General features: G+C 38.3%; 1 long non-coding RNA gene across 1 annotated transcript; it reads right to left on the reverse strand.

The window, feature by feature from the left end:
• Positions 1-1,178: 1,178 nt before the first annotated feature.
• Positions 1,179-6,514, reverse strand: LOC122866233. Its single transcript, XR_006375655.1, has 3 exons — positions 4,051-6,514; positions 3,083-3,588; positions 1,179-2,737 (listed from the first exon to the last, which is right to left on the reverse strand). It is a non-coding gene; the product is annotated as an uncharacterized LOC122866233 (long non-coding RNA).
• Between the last annotated feature and the right edge of the window lie 7,819 nt (positions 6,515-14,333).

The raw sequence follows: 14,333 nt of genomic DNA on the forward strand, positions 1-14,333 counted from the left end.
GACGAAAACCACTGCTGAGCAAAAAGAACATTAAGGCTCTTCTCATTTTTGCCAGAAAACATCTTGATGATACCCAAGACTTTTGGGAAAATACTCTGTGGACTGACGAGACAAAAGTTGAACTTTTTGGAAGGTGTCATTACATCTGGCATAAAAGTGACACCGCATTTCAGAAAAAGAACATCAGTAAAATATGTTGGTGGTAGTGTGATGGGGCCGGGACTGTTTTGCTGTTTCAGGACCTGGAAGACTTGCTGTGATAAATGGAACCATGAATTCTGCTGTCTACCAAAAACTCCTGAAGGAGAATGTCCAGCCATCTGTTCGTGACCTCAAGCTGAAGCGAACTTGGATTCTGCAGCAGGACAATGATCCAAAACACACCAGCAAGTCCACCTCTGAATGGCTGAAGAAGAACAAAATGAAGACTTTGGAGTGGCCTAGTCAAAGTCCTGACCTGAATCCTATTGAGATGCTGTCGCATGACCTTAAAAAGGCAGTTCATGCTCAAAAACCCTCCAATGTGGCTGAATTACAACAATTCTGCAAAGATGAGTGGGCCAAAATTCCTCCACAGCGCTGTAAAAGACTCGTTGCAAGTTAACTCAAACGTTTGATTGCAGTTGTTGCTGCTAAGCGTGGCCCAACCAGTTATTAGGTTTAGGGAGCAATCACTCTTTCACACAGGGCCATGCAGGTTTGGATTTTGTTTTCCCTTAATAATAACAACCTTCATTTAAAAACTGCATTTTGTGTTTACTTGTGTTATCTATGACTAACATTTAAATTTGTTTGATGATCTGAAACATTTAAGTGTGACAAACATGCAAAAAAATAAGAAATCAAGAAGGGGGCAAACACTTTTTCACACCACTGTATGTATATACTATTTCAATGCTACTATTACTTACAGATCTAAATGCACAATACTCAACTGTTTCAATATTTTCAACAAATAGAAAATCAATAGTCCAATCTCAGATATGGGACGGACAGGAAGGCTGTTTGTTCAGTATTTTAAAGCACTATCAGGAGATCTGTACTGATGCTGAAATTTTGTACTTGACTGACAATAACTGAACACTATGGTTTTGTATATTTTAGTGTTTGTAATACAAATGACTTGAATGTCAAATTCAGTGACAACAACCTGAATTAACTTTTTTAAAACGTCTTAATATATTCAGGTTCATATCTAAAAATCAGAATCAAACAATAGTTTCTCCTTACAGCTGATGGTTGATTTATTACAGTATATAAAGGTTTAAACAACGACAAAGCACTTATATACACTTATTGATTCAAACAATGTGAGTGGCTCTATAGATTTGGTACAATTTGTGAATATGTGAATCAGGGAGAATCAATACAATGTATGTAGTGGTATTACTTTTCGACTTACACACTAGTCGAGTTAACAAAAACTGAATATGTGAATGAATATATTTGTAATCAAAACAAATCTTTGGGTACAAACCTACAGAGCTCCACACCATCAAAGTTCAGGAACAACTACAGTTCTTTTGTAGTATAAATATGGATTTTCACTCCAATTATTTCTTATGTATGACAAGAATAGTGTTATCTTTAATTATGCACTTTGTTACAAATTATATATTTGGAAATTTACCAGATTCGATTTTGAATTAGTTTCTTTTTACATTCCAATGTTTGTGATAAAAGTGTAATAATTTTTCAGTTAGTGCCTTTTTCAATTTTATGCTCAAACTAATTTTGTGGAAAAGATTTCCAAAATAGTATATTTCAAACACTTATTATTCTAAAAATGTATTTATTCCAAATTGGAGATTAAATATCTGCGAGGACAGGTAGAGATTGAGAGTAGAGTTTTGTTCAAACAGACAAGTTGCTGTAACCTTTGGGACTCGGAGCAAGTCAGGTTCAGAACTCAGTGTTTCAGCATATCAAGGTTTTCAACAAGGTTTGTTCAGCAAAGAGTGCCCCACCATTCTTTTGATATCTGGATTTTTTACAATTTTATTACCATTATGTTTTATAATATGTAGTTATGATAATTTTATTTTGTGTCAAACGTCTTCTTCTAATTTTGTCAGATCATACCTCAAAAAGTCATATACCCCCTTTCCCTATGGTATTGATTTCTTCCAAAAGTCGCAGGATGAAATCGATTCGCAGCAGGTACGCATGCACACAGGACTCTGTTGCGCATCGATGCTGGAGGAGATTTAGACTACAGCTTAACTGTATTGTTGCAGAAGTGGTTAGTAGAGCATCAATCCCTTTTTGAAATGCAATTAGGAAATAGATTACTACTGCTCAGTCTGAACTTTTATTGGCAATGGAGCATCTGTACTCATGCTGCTTCCTATGCTTTGTGTTTGAAAATACAGCTATCACCATGTTGGCAGGTTCCTTTCATCTGTGGATTTATTATCTATGTTCTCTAAATTAATTAGCATTGTGAATATAGTATTTCAATTTATGCCCCTTAAAATGTTTGGGTAAAGCAGACAAGATTTAGCTCTTTTTGAAGAAAAGTGGCAGCAGTGTAGAAGTGGGTGAATAAGTGAGTGTAATTTTCAATAACCATAACAGCACAAATAATTGACATGAAAATCTCAAAATAAATATACAGTATTTACCCTAACAGGTTAAGCGTTAGAATTTTGCCTTGCACCCTTGGAGTGGATACAAGGAATAGGACAGACAGAAAGACAATTTGATAGAGGAGAGGAGTAGCTGGACAGCAAGACACCTGTAAGACAAAATGGAAACATACATTTGACAGTTGTTTCAATATATAAGAAATCCAATTAAGCAACTTCTACCCAAAGCTAAAATGTAATTAAAGATGTCTGGTTTAAATGTCTTTGAACAGAGTGTAAAATCATAATCACCACCAAATACCCCTAATAATACTGCATTTCCAGTTGTTGCTAGATTTATGTGAAACACACTGGTGTCATGAAATGTATCTACTCAGTGGGGGTGTTTTAGAGGTCTCAGTGTTTCACTACCACTTTATTTACTGTGTATAAGAAATCTTCATGGCATACTGTGTTAATTCAGCCTAACATTTCATTCATGTGTGTAAACTTACTGTTGAGTTGCCATGGAGTCACCAACAGTGATGGTCTGCAATTAGAGACAGGAAGGAGGAGGCCAGAAGGAGTGGAGAGACAGAGAGAGAGAGAGACAGAAAACGTTTTCAGTTTCATTACAGAAACCAGCACCTCACAGCTCATTTTAATCCTAACTGTTTTTCAGGGTGGATCATTTATTTCCTTATTTCTTATCAAAGTCTTGGATGTGCCACCTGAATACTAAAAATTAATTGTAATGCATGTTACTGCAGCTACCTGTGGTTATACCTCTGGAAACACCAGTGATGTCAAAACATGTGTTTTGTAAAAGGCCTAACAATGTTTTAAGGACATAATGAAAGGTCCTCTTTACTTTTTAATTCCTTAATATTATGCAATTCCTGTTAATGGGGTGAGACATTAAGCAGTAAAAATTATAATTCATGTGTGTGAACATAAACTTCAGAGTCAGCATGGTGTCAGTGATGATCAGTGATGGTCTGCAGAGACAGGAAGGAGGAGGCTGAGAGGAGTGGAAAGAGGGTGAGGGAGGGAGAAAAAGAAAGAGATTTTCAGTTCACTTCAGAAAACCAACCTCACAGCTCATTTAAATCCTTTTCATGGTGGACAGTTTATTTCCTTATTTATTATCAAAGTTTAATTCAAGATTCAGAATTTTCCAGGAAGTTAAAATATCTTAAATAAATTAATTTAAGTTGCTTAAGAAACTTTAAATTGTGTGATACTACTGACTTTGTTGTCAGCAAGACAAAATTTTATTCCTTCAAAATGTCTTATTGCCTCTTAGGACTTGAGGATATGCAATAGTCTTTACAGCACAGAACATAAAATAAAGCATTGCCTAGTGTAAATCACATGTGAATGGCATTTTTCTAAACAAAATGAAAAGATCTAAGGATGCCAAAAAAGTTATCGAGAGTCAATGTGATCTGTTTTCAATTTCAGTTACAATATTTCTACTTACCAACCAAAGCCAGGGTTGGATTGATGTATGTTAATGTCGTGTGTCAGTGTGTGTGTGTGTGTGTAAACCGACAGTTAGAGGGTTCAAATCATAGACTGTATATAAAGATGGACGACGCGTCTCCACTTCCTCCCACTGTACAAAAATGAAGCCATGAATGCAATATTGGAGCCAGAGTCTGCGCAGTAGTGATGGGGGTTGGAGCCGCGGTATCGAGGTCCCGCCCATACATCCGGCCGACTCAATCGCGAGCCGGCCTCAGCTATCAATCATGACGTGTAACCCCCTTTTTACAGCATCAAATAACTAATTAGAACTACTTATCAGAAAAATGAACACTTGAACATATATCAGCGTGATAATAACTACCTAAAACGACAGAAACCATCTGTGGAAAAATTTATTTGACCTGAAGTTTGAGTTTTAAGTTTGGCCCATGTCCCATCCGCTAACATGGAGGGGCGAGGTTTATGCAGTCAGCCACCAGGAGGCGATCGAGATGTTTTGGCTTCACATTTGGGGAGCTGTCATGTCGTCCATCTTTACAAACAGAACCAAAAATAAGAAATAAAAATACAATAAATGGCAAAATTCTGCTCTAACAGCTCGTCTGGCTGTGAGTTGCAGCCGGAAATGTCAAAGAATAAATATATATAAATATAAGAATATAATTTAAAAAAAGATAAACCATCTATACTGTTGTGCCTGCATTACACAAGTGGATAACTACTGTTAAGTATTAGCAGCATCAGATGTTCATAGGTAATGCATAAATCAAGGTTTAATTCAAGCTCACTCATAAATAGAGATTGTTGAGACATTTGAGAAGAGTAAGGTCTAGACCTGCTCTATAGGAAAAGTGCAATTATTTTGATTAAACATTTAAATGAAAGCTCAGTGAATTGCATGCTTTATTCAAATGACAATTCATTTTGCAGTTGGCAATTCAACAAAGCCCCAGTTTATTGCATTTACATTTGCTTACTATGCTTTTTTGGTGTCAAAATTCAAATGGAAATGAAATCTGTCAGTCCTCTTATCAAGGCGGGTCTTCAGTTAGGATGTTGTTGTTCAGTGATTGAGTAACAGGCGTTTCACTTCGACCACGCCAGCAGTGTTCATCTTAATGGCTAAATTACTGTCTTCCTGAGATAAAGTCCATATGTTCAACCTAGAGTTCAGATATTAGTTTATTACAGCAGGGCCGTTGTTGGCATTTTGTGTTTATCTACATCCTCATGCTGAGGCATTACAAGCTAATGCTAGCTAGGCTTGGGTAAAGTTGGTAGCTTGCTAACAACCTAAGCTAACGCTAGCAAAGTAAGCTAACTTTAGCTAGGTTTACTGCTGGTTGCTCACTAATTTACAATGCTAGCAACAACAGCGATGGCAGAATAACACGCAAGCATTTTAATCCCTTATCAACCTAACTTTCTTATACAACATAAGCCACTAGCCCGAGGGGTTCCTTTTCAGGGCTATAAGCCACTCAGGGGAGCCTGCAGCCTAACGTTACTGTAATATAGTCTGTCAAAGACCATTGGTGATACACTTTAACAATGTTGATGCACATTTATACATAAACAAGTTCAATACCACAGCTGGCACATGTGTTCTTTAGAAAAAGGTTAGGCCATATCACTGCCTCCTCCCTTAATCCTGAATAGCAAATGCTACTAGTCACTAACATAATGGGTCAGGGATGATCAAAGTGACCCACCGACCTCCACGCCCAGCAAGTGGAAAAAGAAGGGCCACTTGATTCCAGTCCCTAGGATGTCCAGTTTCATTGGTTCACTTTCACGGAGGAGTGAGATGAAACTTGGGAGATGTCTCAATAAAGGCATTTAGCAATTTATGTTGATTGCAGTCAGAAATAATGCAATAGTGTTGATACATTCAAATTTTGTTTTGTGAATTCACACTATTCACATTAGCTAACATAATATTAACTTGGTGCATAAAGCATTAACAGTCACAGTGAAATACAAATATTGTGTTAGTGTGTTATCGTACTGTGTACATTCCAGGAACAGCAGATGGAAATGAACGTGATCCTTTTGTCTAAATCTGACACGTTTACACCATATTACAGTGGTATTGATTGACAGCATCATGATCGGCAGAGAGTTATTGGATTGAATAAATGCTGAATCTCTCCCCTCCAGGGAAATGCATTCTTCTGACAGCTGGGACCATGCTGCACCCACACAATACCACACAAGTGAGTACTATTTTTTTTCCTCTGATTATCATAAAGCACTATAGCAGACTGTTTTGGACGATATAATTCTATTCAGTATTTCTGAAACAGGAGAATACTGCAGTCATATTAACATATGGTAGCTAGCTAGTCAGGGTTTTCCAACTTTTACTTTTTGTCACTACCCTACATCAGGATACACCAGTCACTATTGCAATGTATTTTCCATTCACAACCCATGTCTGGATCATCAGTCCAGCAAGGGGCTTAGAGAGCTGTGGAGACCATGAGGACCAACCTTGGTGCGGATGATATCTGGGTTGTTCTGAGGTGAAGAACCTTCTCTGACCAGTCCCTACCAGTAAGAGCAGTACCAGATGTCCTCCTCATCCACTGCAGTTGAATGACCTGAGTAGGTCACCAGCACCCAGCTCGCATCTCCTGCATGTCATCACTGCCCTCCACACATTACCTGCCTCGCTCAGTGATGCAGGTGGAACAGCTGCCAGGTTGTCTTTTGTTTATATGCATCAGTACGGTTGAAGTGGACCAGACAGGACACACCTCCTCCCCAGGCTTTCAGCTGTGGACATGACGTCATTTGTGTTGAGTTACAACCTATCCAGTATGAAGATTAAAGCTAGCCAATGGAGACCTGCTGACCATATTAAACACTTGCCTTACCTAACTGAATGCTGGCTAAAAGCTAAAACTGCTGGTAAAAACTAAGCCAGAGACCAGCCTCAGCAGTATTATTAGGGTCCAATGGTCCTACCTATTGTTTTTGTACAGATTATCATTATTAGTATTATTATTATTATTAGGGTAAACGACCCTATTAAGCTCCCCAAATCTACTTTTCAGACATTTGTAATATATACTGCCCCAATTTAAGTAACATTTTAGTTAAAATGAAAGTCTAATCTTTGAAGTGTCAATAATTCATTTATATCAGTTTCTAATGTTTTTATTGTTTAATTTGTCAAAATATATCAAAAGTCTGGCATACCCTTTAAGTCCATGGGTGTTCCAAATAAGTCCACTTCATGATTTGTTGATAAATAAATATATATATTTAAAAAATCTTAACAATACAAACTTTTCTATTAAAATGTGTAATCTCTTAGCTCTCAATAGCTATTATAGCTATAATAGCTAATTTTGTCTCCACTCCTATCCTATGGCCTGTAAATGACATTTGAAATAGGTGTGACCAGCCTTTTTGCTGTGTTGTAAACGCAGAAGCTAAACTTACAACATGTCTTCTTTGGAATGTAGCTATTAAAAACTATTTACCAACAAAATCAAAACTATAGTGGAAAATAATCTTTAATACTTCATCTTTCAATATGTGTTGTCATTTTGTCTGTATCGATATCCTATGGTGTGCTGTTGAATTTGGCCAAAATTTCTGGTCCAGCCAGCTGGTTGAAAGTGCAGATGTTTTTATCAAGATTTCTGAAGACCGACTGAAAGAAAGGTTCAATACCAATGTTCTAAGGATAGTAAATGAGTCAATGTCAGGATTTACAATTAAACAATAACTTTTTCTAATGTTAATCACATTTAGGTTAGTAGTTTGAAACAAAGTAAAAAGACATTTGAACTATTCAGTTCATTGTTTATTTACTCATCATCTCCTGTCTCCCATAGTTTTGTGCTTTCTTGTTTCTCTCCGCTCGCTTTGAGCAGGTATTTCTCCCTCCGGAGCTGCAGAGACTGGATCTGTGGTTGTGGGCCACCTACTGCCCCTGTGTTCTTGCTCGACAACTGTTACTACTTGCTACTACAGTTGTTGTTATTGGCTTTGTTACTATTATTATCATTATTATTCCTATAGCTGTCATTCCTATTATTATTAACTTATTAATATTAATATTACCACTACCATTGCACTATTACTAACGGCTAAATGGAGAAGCTAAATGACGATGAAGTATATCGAATAGCTAATAAGATAAGGAAAAGCAGTGGGGAAATGCAAATGGAAAGGAAGTTGCCCTTTTAAATCCTTTTCTAAATTGAACTATTTATTGATGGATTAATATTTCATTTGTACAAATTTTTTATAATTCCTCTTTTTATTGCCCATTAAAATATCAAATAAGGAATTACTTTGTAATTTATATATTAATAAACAAATTTGTAAATACATTTATTAATGCCTATTTTTATTGTACAATTAGTTATTCATTAATTAAATGCTATTTCCGTGACACTTGTGGTCCCCCATAGTCCTCATTGTGTTCCTACCTTTGCCAGTTGCCTGACCTTGCACCTGCCTGCAGACATGACAAAAGGGCAAAAGGGCTGCCTGTAGACCTGCACAGTAGCATAGTCATTTGCCACACTGTATTGTGTCTCCCTGTCTTAGTGTTGCAGCCCTTTTGTTTTGCCTGAATCTGCCTGGCATTCCTAATATAAATACTGCTGTTACTATTGTTTCAAGTACCTAAGGAGCTGGATTTAACTACTAAAACTTCCAAAGTCTGTCTGTATCTGCTTCCTTAACCAACCTTGCAGCTGCGGTGAGGGTCAGAGGTGGGTCCTGGGTTTGAACATTTGTGATGCGCTTGAAGTCTGTACTTTACAAATGTTCTGAGATCCAACATGCGTTTTGTAAGTTTATTGCACATGACCCATCAAAGCACGGCAGACAGAGGATGGACATGAAAACCAGATGCATACCCGTCCCTGACTCTCAACAACCTGGCCTCAGGTAAGTGCTCACCTTTACAGACATACATGCACGCGCACGCATACATTGTAAACAAATCTGATGCACTAAATCTGTATTGGAGCAGAAAGAATATAAAATTACAAAAAGGTGAGGGGGAATCCCTGCTGCTGTCTTAAGTGTCATTCCATTTGTCTGAAAAACTTAAGTGAACTTGGTGAGATTAACCCTCAGAGGGCTGAGGGAGAGAGTCAACAACGATGGTCACTCCAGAGGTGTATATGACCCACAATGCATTGCAGTTATGCATTTGGTGCAAGAAAATACATCCATGGTTAGGTGGCAGTAATAGGGCCTACATAAAACTCCTGTTGTTAGTTTCTTAAGAAAATCTCATTGATAGCTTGATATTTTACGGATGTAACTAATTGCAGTTAATATTTACTTAGATTGATATTCAGTTTGTGTGATTTCTTTATTCCCAACATTATTTATACATGCATGGAAAAATTGCTGTTTTGCAAGATCATCATAAACCCGTAGCAATAATAGATATGATACTGATCACAAACAGAAATTTCTAAATCAGAAACTGATGCAGGTAATTACAAAGTACCTACTTTTTGCAATTATGCGCAGAAGATACCTTCGCGTGAGTCTGCAGGTATTTCTGATGATTTGTAAAAAGCAGTATAGTGCTAAGCCTACAACTGGCGGTCAATCCATTATAGTTTGGGATGAAAGTGTACAAAAGCAGGTGCGTTACATTTAAATCCCCTGCTCCTCCCCCACTCACGTCCCCTCTGCTCTCCAAGTGGCCTCCATGCGAAGTGAAACTACTGAATCACGCGTTATTTGTTTTCCCAGTCCCACCCTACTGTGTTGCGATTGGCTAGTACTCGTTACTTTGATGCGTACTTGTGATTAGATGCTAGCTGTGAGCATGATCGCCATTATATGATCGCTACGCTACCTTGGAAAATAGCGACATGGGGCGCCGAATATGATGATTTTACTGTTTATCAGAGTGTTGAGTAATGGGAACCATTAATTCTGAAGGACTATGTTGACAATTTCCCTGGTAAACACACCAGCCCCCGGACCCGGACTGGTACCCACTGGTCAGTCTGCCAGGCTTGCGAGCTGGCTGGTGTCAGGTGACTGGTCTCATAGAAAAGAGGCTTTTTTCCCCTGGTGAAGGATGGTTTAAGTATCACAACACAAGCTTTTGCTTCGGCATTTCACATGAACCATAATGTTACTTCCAGTAGATGCAACAAACAGGAACAAAAACATGAGCTGCCGTGACTGAGTCACTCACTCAGCCAGTTTAGTCTCTCCCTGCTGCAGCCAGCTCACTGTAGGGTCTGTGAGTGTGACTGGCCAGCTGGCTAGCTAGCAACCCCTGCAGGCGCTTGCTGTCGCGCCTGTTTGTCGCGCTTCTCTCTGCTGTTTTGGTGTGGGAGAGACTTGACTCGCTGTCAAAACACCCCACAGGAGAACAAGGCAGCAGTTAACCATATGGTCCCGTTAATTTTATTAATTTTATAATGGACATTTGTGTTGTGATATTTAAACCATCCATCAACAGGGAAATAAAAACCTCTTTTCTATGAGACCGGTCACTTGACAGAGATCCAGCCAGCTCACAGGCCTGGCAGACCAGCCAGTGCCGCCCTCGGCAGGTAGCGGTCCGGGTTCAGGCCTGGAGCTGGGTCCGGATGTCAGTGTATTTACCGGGGAAACTGGTAACTAATTCCTTTAGAATTAACGTTTCCCATTACTCAATAACGCTCATCTGTGCCCCATGTTACTATTTTACAAGCTTATATTTGCATTATTATTACATTATCTTTAACGTCAGTAGTGGTTTGTACACTGACTGTCGAAAAAAGGACTTGCCACGCTCACAGCTAGCATCCAATCACAAGCATGTGTGCATGTAACAAGTACTAACTAATCACAGCACAGTAGGGCGGGATTTGGCGAAAAGCAAAGGGGGAAAAATAACACCTGAAACGCAGCCCAAGTTGGACACAAATCTAAAGGCCCCATACATGAGCAACGGTAAAACTGCTATGCGCAGGCTTTGCCATTGTTTTTCTATGGGGAGCTCGGGCAGAAAGTAGGTTAGAGGAGTTGTCACAGGGATTCTGGTAAATGTATCAGCAGAAAATGTTAAAGGAAATGTAAATGTGAGTGAGGTCAAACGTCTGAAAGCAAACAGAAATGGGATTAAATGTGATGTGAAGATCTTCATTGGATACATGTGTTATGATGTGAGGCTGTATGTTCCCCCACCACTCAGATGTTTCAAGGGTCAGAGATTTGGACATGTGGTGGCGGTGTGCAAGGGAAAGCAAAGGTGTGGTAGATGTGGTGGAGACCATGAATATGGAAAATGTGCAGAAGGGGCAAAAACAAAATGTTGCAATTGTGGACGTGAACATAGCTCAGCTTACTGTGGGTGTGAGGAGAACGGCAGAGGTGCAGAGAGTCAAGGTTGCCCACGGAATGCGATAAGTTGAGGGAGGAAACTCTAATAATGAGTAGGAAGGACTTTGTTCTCTTTATGGCAAAAATAGTCAACTGTTCGGCACAGACAAAAAGCTAAAATGAAAGAATCAAAATAAATGTCAAATAGCTGAGAATTACCTTGATGTAAAAGGGCTGCACTGGGAAACAGTTAAAGACATTCTTAATGAAGATACACAGTTCTCTCAGACATGGGCTGGATCCTCTTAATGATGTAAGCACATGGAGTGTGATAAAACATACTACAGCAAGCAGCAGGTAGTGATCACTACCCTGTAGTGACTAGTAAGTTGGCACAAAGATTTATTATGATAAGGGAAAAAAAATTCACAGATGGAAATTGGGAAATGCTAACTGGGATGCTTTCCAAGAGATCAGCGCAAACAGATGAATGAAACTTCAAGAGAACCAGATGTCTGGGGCATGATCAGAAGAAGGGGGGGAGATCAGAAGAAATTATGAGTTACCAGTGATGAACAATGGGGACAAAATATGGGCTACATTTGTGTCTTTATTATGCAATCAAACAGAATAGGTTTGAGAGCAAAACTTTCTGCACTGCAATCATTTGTTTTTTACTGCAAGTAAAATTAATTTGTGATTAAAAATGTATTAATGCAAATCCAGACGTTTTATTTTTAGCGCTGTAAAAGACTCATTGCAAGTTATCGCAAACGCTTGATTGCAGTTGTTGCTGCTAAGGGTGACCCAACCATAGTTATTAGGTTTAGGGGGCAATCACTATTTCACACAGGGCCATGTAGGTTTGGATTTTGTTTTCCCTTAATAATAACCTTCATTTAAAAACTGTCAACGTTAGCTAAAGATAACATTCTCTTGCAAAAATGTGTGTGATTGTGTGCACAATAGAGGACAACAACGGGGCGTTATCTTCCTAGTTTTGCTACAGGTTAATCTCTAGTAATTTATTATAACCGCTAAAAAATCTTTGAATGTCTTTCTCTCGAACATGATAGCTAAGCTTGCCGAAATATACCAGGGAAGGACTTCTCTACAAGTTGAGACAGAACTTGTGTTGAGCAACAGATAGACTGAGGTAGACGAGAGTTGCACAAGTCCGCTTATAATACGCAACTTTGGGCTTCTTTTTTTTTTAAAGTTGCTTGAAAAAAGCACGGGTTGCAGTTTTTTGGGCCTGTTTTAAAAAATATGGTTGCTTGTTAGGAAAATCTGACAAGCATCCTCACTTTTTTTACATTTCTGGTCGCTATTTTCCCCAATGATTGACACTGTCTGCTCATAGCTTCACAAATAATATCAGTGCTGTAGTGTAATCCGCCCTCCCACGAATACCCACGTGGACCTATCCCACCCCCTCCCCAGAGAATAGTCATGTCAATCATGTTGTAGCCTAACCGATCTGGTTTTATTGTGGATACCTAGTTACGAGCCAGATTTCATAGGTTTCTAGTTTTATTTTTAGAGTGCACCATTCTTATGAATTTTGACATTGCTCTCAGAAATATGTACTCTTTGTAATTAAACAATACGTTAATACAGTAGTTTATAGGTTGGTTGCTTCTAAATTTAAACACATCTTTCATTTTAGAATTAATGCATTATCCCGGACATTATAGTGGTGATTTGCATTTCATTTGTACCAAATAATATTGACTACTCTGATTTATTCTTTTTTATAGATGATAAAAGAAGTTAATGGAGCACATGAAATCAAAAGTTAACAGAGGAGGAGTTATACATAAAAACCTAAACAAAGTTACCACAGCTGAAATACCACAACAAAATAGGAGAATTAAATGTGGACTCTTAAACATCAGATCTCTGTCATCTAAAGCTGTACTAGTGAACGATTACGAATATCATATGGACTTATTTTGTCTTACTGAAACCTGAAGAATATATTAGCCTAAAGAATATGTTAGCCTAAATGAATCCACTCCGCCCAGTCATTAATACTGACATTCCTCAAGGCACCGGCCGAGGAGGTGGAGTTGCAGCCATCTACGACTCAAGCCTATTAATCAACCCCTAAACCTAAACGAAATTATAACTCATTCCAAAGCCTTGTTCTTAGTCTTTCACACCCAACCTGGAAAACATGACAGCCAAATCTTGTTTTAGTGTACTACGCTCCTGATCCTTATTCTGAATTTTTATCTGAATTCTCTGAGTTTTTATCAAGTTTAGTCCTTAAAACAGATAAAGTAATTATTGTAGGTGATTTCAATATTCATGTGGATGTTGAAAATGATAGCCTTAGTACTGCGTTTATCTCATTATTAGATTCAAATGGCTTTGTCAGAGTGTACATAAACCCACTCACTGTTTCAACCACACCCTTGACGTTGTTCTGGTATATGGCATTGAAATTAAACATTTAATAGTCTTTACACAGTATCCTTCCTCATGGGACCATTATTTAATAACTTTTGAACTTCTACTACTCGACTAAATGCCTTTAGGCAAAAACTCTTATTCTAGATGTCTATCTGATAGTGCTGTAGCTAAATGTAAGTGATGCAGAATCACTGCGAACGACACTCAATTCTATTGCCCCTCTAAAAAAGAAGAAAATAAAACAAAGGTTAGCTCCATGGTAAAACTCCCAAACCCGTTTTGCAAAATTAAAGCAAACATCACAAAAACTTGAAAGGAAATGGCATTCGAAGAACCTGGAAGAATCTCGTTTAGTCTGGCAAGATCTTAAAACATATAGGAAAGCCCTGCGTAATGCCAAAGCAGCCTACTACTCATCCTTAATAGAGGAAAATAAAAACAACCCCAGGTTTGTTTTCAGCACTGTAGCCAGGCTGACATAGAGTCACAGCTCTATTGAGCCATGTATTCGTATAGCTCTCAGTAGTAACAACTTCATGAGCTTCTTTA

This window comes from Siniperca chuatsi, linkage group LG2, assembly GCF_020085105.1.
Source record: "Siniperca chuatsi isolate FFG_IHB_CAS linkage group LG2, ASM2008510v1, whole genome shotgun sequence".
Taxonomy (NCBI): Eukaryota; Metazoa; Chordata; class Actinopteri; order Centrarchiformes; family Sinipercidae; genus Siniperca; species Siniperca chuatsi.